The 10,497-nt window shown below is 28.9% G+C and overlaps 1 long non-coding RNA gene across 1 annotated transcript in view; it reads left to right on the forward strand.

Annotated features, from left to right (window-relative positions):
* The first annotated feature begins 3,919 nt into the window (after positions 1-3,919).
* Positions 3,920-10,497, forward strand: part of LOC119601461 — a 23,495-nt gene continuing 16,917 nt past the window's right edge. The window contains exon 1 of the long non-coding RNA XR_005231232.1: positions 3,920-4,007. This is a non-coding gene — a long non-coding RNA (uncharacterized LOC119601461). The remainder of the gene's footprint in view (positions 4,008-10,497) is intronic.

The following is a 10,497-nucleotide window of genomic DNA, read 5'->3' on the forward strand; positions in this document are numbered from 1 at the left end:
TATAGAAAATTAAAGGGAAGTTCAATGCGTCTTGCATTGTTTCTTAATTTGCAATAATCAGAGATAACTGATATCAGAGAGCTTAACTGCAATATACTGAGATCTACTATACATGATTATTGTTGATCTCTACACATCGAACTGCTGGGCATTACCCTACTTGATATTTACTCTGTCGTAGAAGCTACTTAAAATAACTAGTGTGTGTCTTGTAAATATTTTCAGATGATCACCACAAATTAAATAAAAACTAAAATATTTTAATTGCCTTTAACTAAAGAAATGCCTGGAATAGTCTACAAACACAAAGACGTCTCTAAACAATTTAGCGGCTATGCATTGCAAAGTGAATATCACAGTTGTAAAATACGGTTAGTGAGTACATCACGATCATTTCAATGACTAACAAATTAAAAGAAAACATATAAATCTCATGCCTTATGCTGTAAGATGTTGTTAGATTTTATTGCAAAATTTTTTCTACTTTGTCATGGAATGACATCAAATTAATACTGAGCAACTTGAATGGAAGTGAATGATTGTGCGTGGATGCACCATCTAATCTCATGAAAATTGGTTAGAAATTTAGAAAATATTAAACATACCCCGCAAAAACTTGGTCAAAATTTCTACTTATATAACTACTTACTTACATGCCGTCTGCATTACTTTTTATACCCTGCACCACTATAGTGGGGAGGGTATTATGCATTTGTGCTGATGTTTGTAACACCCAATAATATCAGAATCACTTCCTGAGTCGCCTATGTCCGTCCGTCTGTCTGTGTGTCCATGTAAATCTTGTGCGCACTCTACAGGTGGCAATATTTGAGATAATTTGATGAAATTTGGAACGATATTGAAAATAGGTCCATTATTTTACTAGCCCTTATACAACCGGACCCCCCGTATAAGGCTTTTGACCTCATAATTGTGTTAGTTTTATGTAAGTCTTAATAATTCTTGAGATTTTCTTAAAGATCGGGCATTATTTGACTCAAGCCCTAGCTCCCATATAACCGGACCTTCCGATTTGGACCTTTTAGGTAATAGCTACATCAAATATACTACTATGTTCCCAAAAATTAGCACAATTAAGTTTGATATAATCATAAATAACACTGACAATGTTCGCTATGATCGGGCCTCATTTGATACTAGCCCCTTTATAAAGTCCCCTTCAGAAAATGAGTTGAATGTCTAAAATTCACTTATAAATACTAGTTTCACGATGAAATTTGGTACAAATAAGGATCGGCCTATGTTTTGCCCTAGCTCACATATAACCTTTCGATTTGGGCCTTTTAGCTCATAACTACGTCAAATATAATTACTATCTTTCCAAAAAAATTTAGTTTGATATAATTATAAATAACACTGTCGATTTTCGTAATGATCGGGCCTCATTTGACCTTAGCCCCTATATAAAGTCCTCTTCTGAAAATGACTTGTATGCCCACAACTCACTTATAAACACTAGTATAACGATGAAATTTGGCACAAATAAGTTTTATATAAACATAATTTACGACAAAAAATTTTATAAGAATTGACCTACCAATTTCGATCTTTTACCTTTTAACTACGTCTAATATACTACTATCTATCCAAAAATCGGCACAATGTGCTGATATTTGTAACACTCAAAAATATTTGTCCATAAGTGTACCAGTCGGTTCAGAATAACATTCTGATTCGATTAAGCTATGTCCATTTTTGTGACCTTGTAAATATAATTTGTTAAAATTTGTCACATACTTCTCTCTGGTTTCAATGAAGTAGGGTGTTGAAATCGGTCTTTAATTTCTCACAGTCAGCATACAACCTTACATGAACATACATTATTTGGAACATATGTATGTAAGATTCAACATAAATGCTTTATTATACATAGATAGTCGCAATTGGTGCAGGGTATCATATGTTCGGCCACGACCGACTCTACCGATTTACTGGTTCAATACTCTTATAATGAATGAATTACCATGCAGTACATTTTCGGGTGTAACTCAGTAATTAGATAAATTAAAACTGTGTATTTTTACTGAATGCATTGCATTGTATTAAAATATCCTTTACACATCTTGAAGTATGTCTTGCTGGCTCTCCATTAAAGCAAATGGCGAAACGACAAAAGCTTAGACCATGATTTACGCATTAAATGATATTTTATTATTAAAGGAAACATTTTTTTTTTTTTTTTTTTTTTATTTTCAAACAGAGACCAAAAATAACTGGTTCCTAATATTTTTATTTAATGTAGTTATTTTCAGTCACTGTTTTTAAAATATTAGCTGTGGTTCTAAAATGTAAACCATTCGAGCTTATGGAAACTTGGTTTTTAAAAAATGACGAATAACCGATCATTCTGCTAAATATATCGATTTGCAATTAAACTTACAACTATTACTGAATATTTTGCGAAATTTTTAATGAATAAAATGAATTTATAATTAACACATTAACATACAACATACATATGAATTCCATGTTGCATATACAATGTAATATTGTGGCATATTTTTTAAGAGGCATGAGAGAATTGCAATGAAATGTGAATATTTGTACGGAAAACAAATAAAAGAAAACGAAATAAAATAATATCCAATACAACAACATCATTGCCACAATAATTTTAAATGCGGCATAAATAATGTATCATTAATATTCAGTTAAATAAAGTATTTTCCTTGTAATATCATCGAACAAGTATTGTCTGTCATTCAGCCTCTTGTAGTTCCACTACTGAGATGATTTGTAACTGCCACAATCAAAAATAACGTTAATTTTTCTTTTAAAATAAAAAGAGTAAGGAGATCTTGAGTAGAGCAGCTGGTACTTAAGTCTTTAAATTATTTCTTTAACAACATCTCGTTTTTTTAACATTTATTTAAAATGATAAAAATAGAAATTTATGGAACAGATGATGATCTGATTTATGGAACAGATCGTGATGGTACATTGTCATAGCAAAATAAACATATATTTAGATCAATTGCAGAATGATTTGTCTGAATAAATATTCAACTTAATATTAAATTTTATGGAAATTACGAACTTTAACTAAAATAATAACACAGTGTCCTTACCCATATATGCTCCTTATTCGAAATAAGTAGGAAATCAACATTTCTAAAACTGAACTTACGTATAAAGTTTACAATTTCTAGTTCATTTAATACTTTATTAAAAGAATACATTTTATTCATAAAAAAGCAATTCTGCACCAATCATTATACAATGGATATTATTTTCAAAGTCGTTAATTTTGAATCTACTACAAACTGTTTCATCACTTCTTCGTTACATTTTCAAATCTCTCTCAAAATGTATGAGTTTGGGCTTGACATTTCAAACAACAATATTTGTTGTACTGCCACATGTATGATTGCCAACTTCAACATGTTGAGTGTTTTGTTGCAGCTCCAACAATAATACAACTTGGAGGATGTTCCATTAACACTGGAGACAAGTTTTAGAAGACGATTGTTTTACTTGGCGAACGGTTGTGATTTTTTCGAAGGCGGCTTTAAAGAAGATTCAAGTTTTGAAAAGACGTAAATTACGACTCAAAAAGAAATAAAGTTTTCAGTGGAAACAGAAAAATTAATGAATTGTGAAAACCAAGAAGAATTTATAAAAATTGCAATTATAAAAAATTTATGTATATGAGTCAGTGTTCAAATAGTTATGATATACATATACTATGTACATACTTACATATGTGTAAATTTTTAGGGTCTTATTCATAAACATTAATTAAAAGTTTATAGAACAAATTTTGTATGAAAATTTGTTTTATAAACCTTTGATAAATGTCTAGGAATAAGGCAGTTAAAAGGTACTAAAATCATTAAAAAGTATAGAAAAATTAAAATATTTTTGATAAATGTGAATGAAAGATTTTTGGGTTTCAAACTTCTAAGTTTATATGAATATTCAGTAATAATAGCATCAAAATATTGATAAATGTGGATTAATCTTACTCAAGGAATATACTGTTACGGGTAATTTATTTTATTAATTTTCTAATATACATTTTCTTATACAGCATTTGGATTTTTTGCTGAAAAAAGTAGAATTATGGGTTTTATAAATAAAAGTTGATAAAATATTATTGAAGTTTTTTTTTCCTAGAGATAAATATTGTTTTTGTTATAAACGTACACAACAAAATTATTTTAAAAATTAAGCCTTAAAAATCTAAATTTAACAATGCTTCAGTTGGAGTCATAGTACTATATGTTATTGGTCATATACATCGTTTTAATATTACAAGTGACCGGGTGGGATTCTCTCGCCCATTTAGCAATAGTCAGCTTAACTTCTTCAAGCTTCCTTTATAGCAAGTATCATCTCTTTTATTGCCGATTAAGATTTACGATTTGCTACGAGTGGCTAAATAACCAAATCATGCTATTGGCAGAGTATTCGATATCGCCAGTTGGGCTTTCGGAATACACGGCGCCATATACAATCTACTTTACATATTCCGTGATACCGCAAGGGTATCCATATGGAAGCATGGGTATCCACCTGGCAGCAAATGGTGGTATTGAAAGATAGTAGTATATCTTTTTTCATGGTTTTCTATGTTTAAGATCTACATACCTTTGTCTCGTAGATACAAGCTTAATGTAGCGGAAATTTAAATATATAATGTCTGAAATTATTTGTTTAAAAAAAAATTATGTTTATTCATCAAAGAAAGATAAATAGTCGCAAAAGTAGTTAATTTCGTTTACTTCTTGTGTATTACTAAATTTGTGTATGTATAAATATAATAAAAATCGTTATCATTTGTATGACAATGACAAATAAAAATATCGATACTGCAATTACAAACAATATTTTTTAAAATTTTTGTTTTTTATAAAAGTCATTGTTGGGCAAAGATTATTTTTACAAAAAAGAAGATTATCATAGACAAATATTTATTTTCAAGAAAAAGTGTATCTATTGTAAGACGCATAAGTATATAATACAAAAGACTTAAGACACAAACATCTTCATTTGTCTACCACTTTACACAGCAAGTGTGAATTGGACTTTAAGAAATCAAACAAGTCAATCTAGTATAATTAATCAAAAAAACTTTTAAAATGGGTTAATAAAAAACTAAGTCTATTGCATTTAGTAGTTAAAATATTAATGACAAATAATGCGACAAGAATCAGTATTCTTAATGCTAAAATCATATTGACATAAAGTTTCAGTTTAAGAGCCATATGTCTAGATATGAATCTACGCTTTTACTGTTTTCCTAAAGTGTTTTGAACATTTTTCAAGAGATTTTATGTACGATTTTAATATGACAACAAAATATTCAAACAATTTTAAAAGGATTACTTAATAGTTTATTAAAATTGCTACTTAGTTCTTTAAATAAAAGTTAAAATATTCCTTGAACAGTTTCAGCATCAATTAAATTTTTTTAAATCAAAAATCAAAAGTTTTCTCATTAGATGAATTGTCGTGTAATCAACTGGTTTAAAAAGTAACGATTTATCTTTAAGCAAGATTTTTGCTTTTGTACTTTAGACTTTATAAAGTTTTGTGGTAAAACTAAAACAAGTTCCTTCTACATTTCTTGTGTGTTAAGTAGTATGGATGAGTTGTTTTGATTGGTTCCTATATACTAAAAAGACAAACAATCTTTGTCTATATTTTATACATTCATTGATGCCATCGGTAAATGTAACAATTTATTAACTAACAAACCAAGTAATTACAATCTGAAATACACTAATAAACGGTTTGTTAAAGCCTACTTAAAGATATTTTAAGAGTATTTTGTCACATTTTCTTTGAACAATAATGTTAATGACACCATTTTGCTTACTTTGTATATAATTAGTTTAGAATGAGAGCACAGTGGTTTAGTAGTTTCTGATGTAAGTGTCTTCTTCACCATAGTAATAGGTTTGTGTTAATATTTGTAACAAAACAACAAAAATGTGTGATATTGTCTATGAATATTGCAACTGGAGTCTTCTGGCAGTTGTGCTAAACTGTAATTGCACATCAGTAGTAGGGCGTATAATGGTTATGGTCAGATGCATTGTGAAGAGTAGTTATAGGATCATTGAGAACTTTTAAAGCTTTAATATTTACATACACAATTAGGTTGTGCTGACTGACGGAGCACTGTAATATAAAGGCAAATAAGATTGCTGAGAAACTAACCAAGCAGCAATAAGATCGGGAACTTGTTTGACATTACTACAGTTTGATATTTGAAAAATTTCAAACTATACTAAACAATTCATCAAAAGAAGATTGGATTGAAGGGGGTGTCGAAGGTATCATGGTCTAGACTGAACACTAGCACAATCAAATTACTAAAAGGACCTGATAGAAAGACGGTTAGGAATTCAGTAGAAGTGATAAACGGTCACTGCTCTATAGGAACATTTGTAGGAAAATGGAAAAGAAGCTGGCAGGACTTTTGTGGGTGGCGCGGACACTTAGAGAAACCAACAAAAGGAGAGCTTATTATATATAGATATCTTAGAATATAGAGTATAGAGAAAAAATGCCAAGGAAAGAGATTTCATAAGGAAGTAGGGAATGCAGCTGGATGTGTTCTGCACAATCTTCTAGGTTTCATCAAAGGAAAATGGTGGCTGCTAAGGTAACTTCTTCGGAGAATTTCCCTACAAATCTGTTTTTATACTTTCCTTCTAGTTCTCTTATTTCGAATTATGTATATATACACTGTTAAGGGAAATGTGATTTCGTCGTTCATTTTACTTCAAGGATGTAGGATTGTAGGACCATTGAACATAGGTATTCATCTTCATTTGCCTTTTCATGGCTTTGTAAAAGAAGAAAATTACCATAAAAGAATTACAAAACTTCAATTTGTTAGTTTTAGATTCATCCATACAAAACTTAATCCTGTGCTATTTGTCTAAATTCATTAACATAATTACAACCAAATGTTCACTTTCATTAAATTAAACTTAATCCTCATTGCACTGCCACAAATACTCGCATTGGCATCTAGTGTCACACTCTTTTTAAAAACGTTTGTAGTTTAAGGAAACCAGTTCCTGTGGTCACAAGTCAACTCAAAGATTTTTATATAAGAAGTTTTCCTCTTATCACATCTTGGTTTCTTAACTTTGTACAACATACAGCTGCCAACGCTTAGTCACTTTTTAGATCCTCTTTTAAGTTTAATAGGGTATTAAGAAATGTGGTGTAAATATGTTTAATGAAATACCTAAAGAACGTTAAAGTATTCCTCCAATCATGGTCTTTAAATTGTTGCTTTGAAACTTGATAGTTCATTAATCCTTTAAACCTACCGCAAAGTGATTTCAAGTGTAATGATGTTAAAACTAAACTTGGATTAGGTGGTTCGATAATGATCATTAAAAGTTAAATATAGTATTTTGTTTGTTTAGTAATGTATTTCTTTTAAAGGTAGATTTACTTAAACTTGTATATTTTTTTCTAATTAACGAGTAGAACATTTTGTTTAATGTTATTTTGTAATAGAATAAAGTACATTTAGTCGGTCTTAACATTAAATCATTGACCTAACTGGTATACATATTAATATCTACTTGCTAACTGTAAATATCCATCAAATTTTGACAGCTATTAGTTTCACTCATGAAAATGGCGCGAAATTAAAAAGAAATCTTACAGGTTTTTTTGTTACAAAGTCATGTTTGCTAGCCGTCATTACATTAATTCAATTACATTTTTTCATCAATTGTTTATGACCCATAATCAAGCATTTTTTTGCACTTATACTTATAATCGCAAAACGTACACTCAATTGACAACAAATTGACGATTAGTAGAGAGAAAAATGTTTTTATTCGATTTCATAAATCCCACAATGGTCACATGCTGTAAATGTGACTAGTTTACTTTTTCTAAAGGGGCTTAATCATGGTATACAACATGTCACACGCATTTCTGAAAGAATTTTCTATAAAAATAAATAAAATTTATTGAACACTGCGATGTATTCTCCACCAATATAAGGTGGATTATGAGCGATGGGATTAATAATTTTGTTTTAAATACCCAATAGTTTGGTTGGAAATCATGACGGGAATATAAAATGTCTGTAATATGTAGGTAATAGATTATGACCATGAATGCCAAAAGTCATCCAATTTTAAAAATGACGAGCAAATTTTAACTTTTATATCATCGTTGTTACTACAAAGTTAGTTATATGGATATTTTCGTACGAACCAACACAAAATTTGATATTTGAAAGTCCCGGGATGCCATTTACCGGCATATGAATAACTCTAATGATGAAAATAATGGTTTTCAAATATGGTCTGTTATATTTACATGAATTCCAACAACAAACAGTTGTAAACGAACCTCTTGTAACATAATTTGTGGAATAATTTACCACAATATCTCATTATTTTCTGTTTTTAGAAAATTTCCAATTATTTTAGTAAGAAAAATGTTGCACATTATCCAATCGCATTTTAATGAATTAAAAGGAAGAGTTTTTTAAGTAATTAAATCATCGATGTTGCTGCTAGTGATGCTATTAATGATAATTTTAAACCAGTTCACACTAAAAACTGCCAATAGTAATTAAATTTGATCTAGTGGAGCAAGAAAACAAGTTGTCGTACCTTGTCCAACTGGATAGGTTCTTAGTGTGTCAGGTGGATACTGTTATATATGTAGTTCCACTAATAAAATTTACTTACGAAGTGAGAATTAGAAATGACTGGGGCAAATGATATCAGATTGTCATCTATTAATAGTATTAATACAAATTTAATAACGGTATTTTTTATTCTTTATTCGATGGTTAAAATAAATATGTTTTCTGATTATTATTGTAATAATATTATTTAAAATATTATTAAACAAATCAATGTTAAGAAAATATCAACTGCCAATCATCTTGAAATTTATTCACGAATTCAATTCAGTTTTTTCATCTTGTACTCTGCTTAAATTATTACTACTCTCATAATAACATTTTGACAGACCAGACAAAATATGTGGATGTAATCAGATCTGTATTTCAAAGAAAGTGTTTTGACGATTTTGACAGTTGATAGAAATTCATGAAGATTTCTGATGGTATTATTTAAAGAATATCTTCAAACATCAACGTTTTTGATGACGTATGCTCAACTAATGGATTGTTCTTGAAGTAGACAAAATTACATGGATTCGTAGACGATTTTGACTGTTGATAAAAATTCATGAAGACTTCTTATGATAATGTTCGCAGCATTCAACAGCTGGGAGCATTTTAGATCGTAGGACTCTCATCGCAATAATTATTACTGAACAGGTAGGGGAGCTAATAATTACATTAAGTAATTAATTACAGGGTTAATTACAATTACTTGTAATGTCTAATTTAGCAATATATGGTTATAATTTTCTTGTAAATATAATGTGTTTATTAACAATTATTTGTAATTATTACCCATTACCATTACAATCATTTGTAATTTACAACTAAATAATGCAGAAAAATGAATAGTAATTAATGCAAGTAAATGTTTAGATTTCTCTCGACGTTATTACTATCAAGTACAGAGTAATTGAAGTATTATCAATTAAAATAAGAAGTAATTGTGTAATGATTACATTAAGTAATCATTAGTTACTTGTAATGTGTAATTGAGAAATACCCCTTTAAAGTACTTATAATTGATGTAGTTAGTTAGTTAGTTAGTTAGTTAGTTAGTTAGTTAGTTAGTTAGTTAGTTAGTTAGTTAGTTAGTTAGTTAGTTTAGTTAGTTAGTTTAGTTAGTTAGTTAGTTAGTTAGTTTTTAGTAGTTAGTTAGTTAGTTAGTTAGTTAGTTAGTTAGTTAGTTAGTTAGTTAGTTAGTTAGTTTTAGTTAGTTAGTAGTTAGTTAGTTAGTTAGTTAGTTAGTTAGTTAGTTAGTTAGTTAGTTAGTTAGTTAGTTAGTTAGTTCTTAGTTAGTTAGTTAGTTAGTTAGTTAGTTAGTTACTTAGTTAGTTAGTTAGTTAGTTGTTAGTTAGTTAGTTAGTTAGTTAGTTAGTTAGTTAGTTAGTTAGTTAGTTAGTTAGTAGTTAGTTAGTTAGTTAGTTAGTTAGTTAGTTAGTTAGTTAGTTAGTTAGTTAGTTAGTTAGTTAGTTAGTTAGTTAGTTAGTTAGTTAGTTAGTTAGTTAGTTAGTTAGTTAGTTAGTTAGTTAGTAGTTAGTTAGTTAGTTAGTTTTTAGTTAGTTAGTTAGTTAGTTAGTTAGTTAGTTAGTTAGTTAGTTAGTTAGTTAGTTAGTTAGTTAGTTAGTTAGTTAGTTAGTTAGTAGTTAGTTAGTTAGTTAGTTAGTTAGTTAGTTAGTTAGTTAGTTAGTTAGTTAGTTAGTTAGTTAGTTAGTTAGTTAGTAGTTAGTAGTTAGTTAGTTAGTTAGTTAGTTAGTTAGTATTAGTTAGTTAGTTAGTTTAGTAGTTAGTTAGTTATTAGTTAGTTAGTTAGTTAGTAGTAGTTAGTTAGTAGTAGTTAGTTAGTTAGTTAG

Source organism: Lucilia sericata, unplaced genomic scaffold (genome assembly GCF_015586225.1).
Source record: "Lucilia sericata isolate MDLA Ls3-8-SP2 unplaced genomic scaffold, ASM1558622v1 Contig000166F_arrow, whole genome shotgun sequence".
Lineage (NCBI taxonomy): Eukaryota > Metazoa > Arthropoda > Insecta > Diptera > Calliphoridae > Lucilia > Lucilia sericata.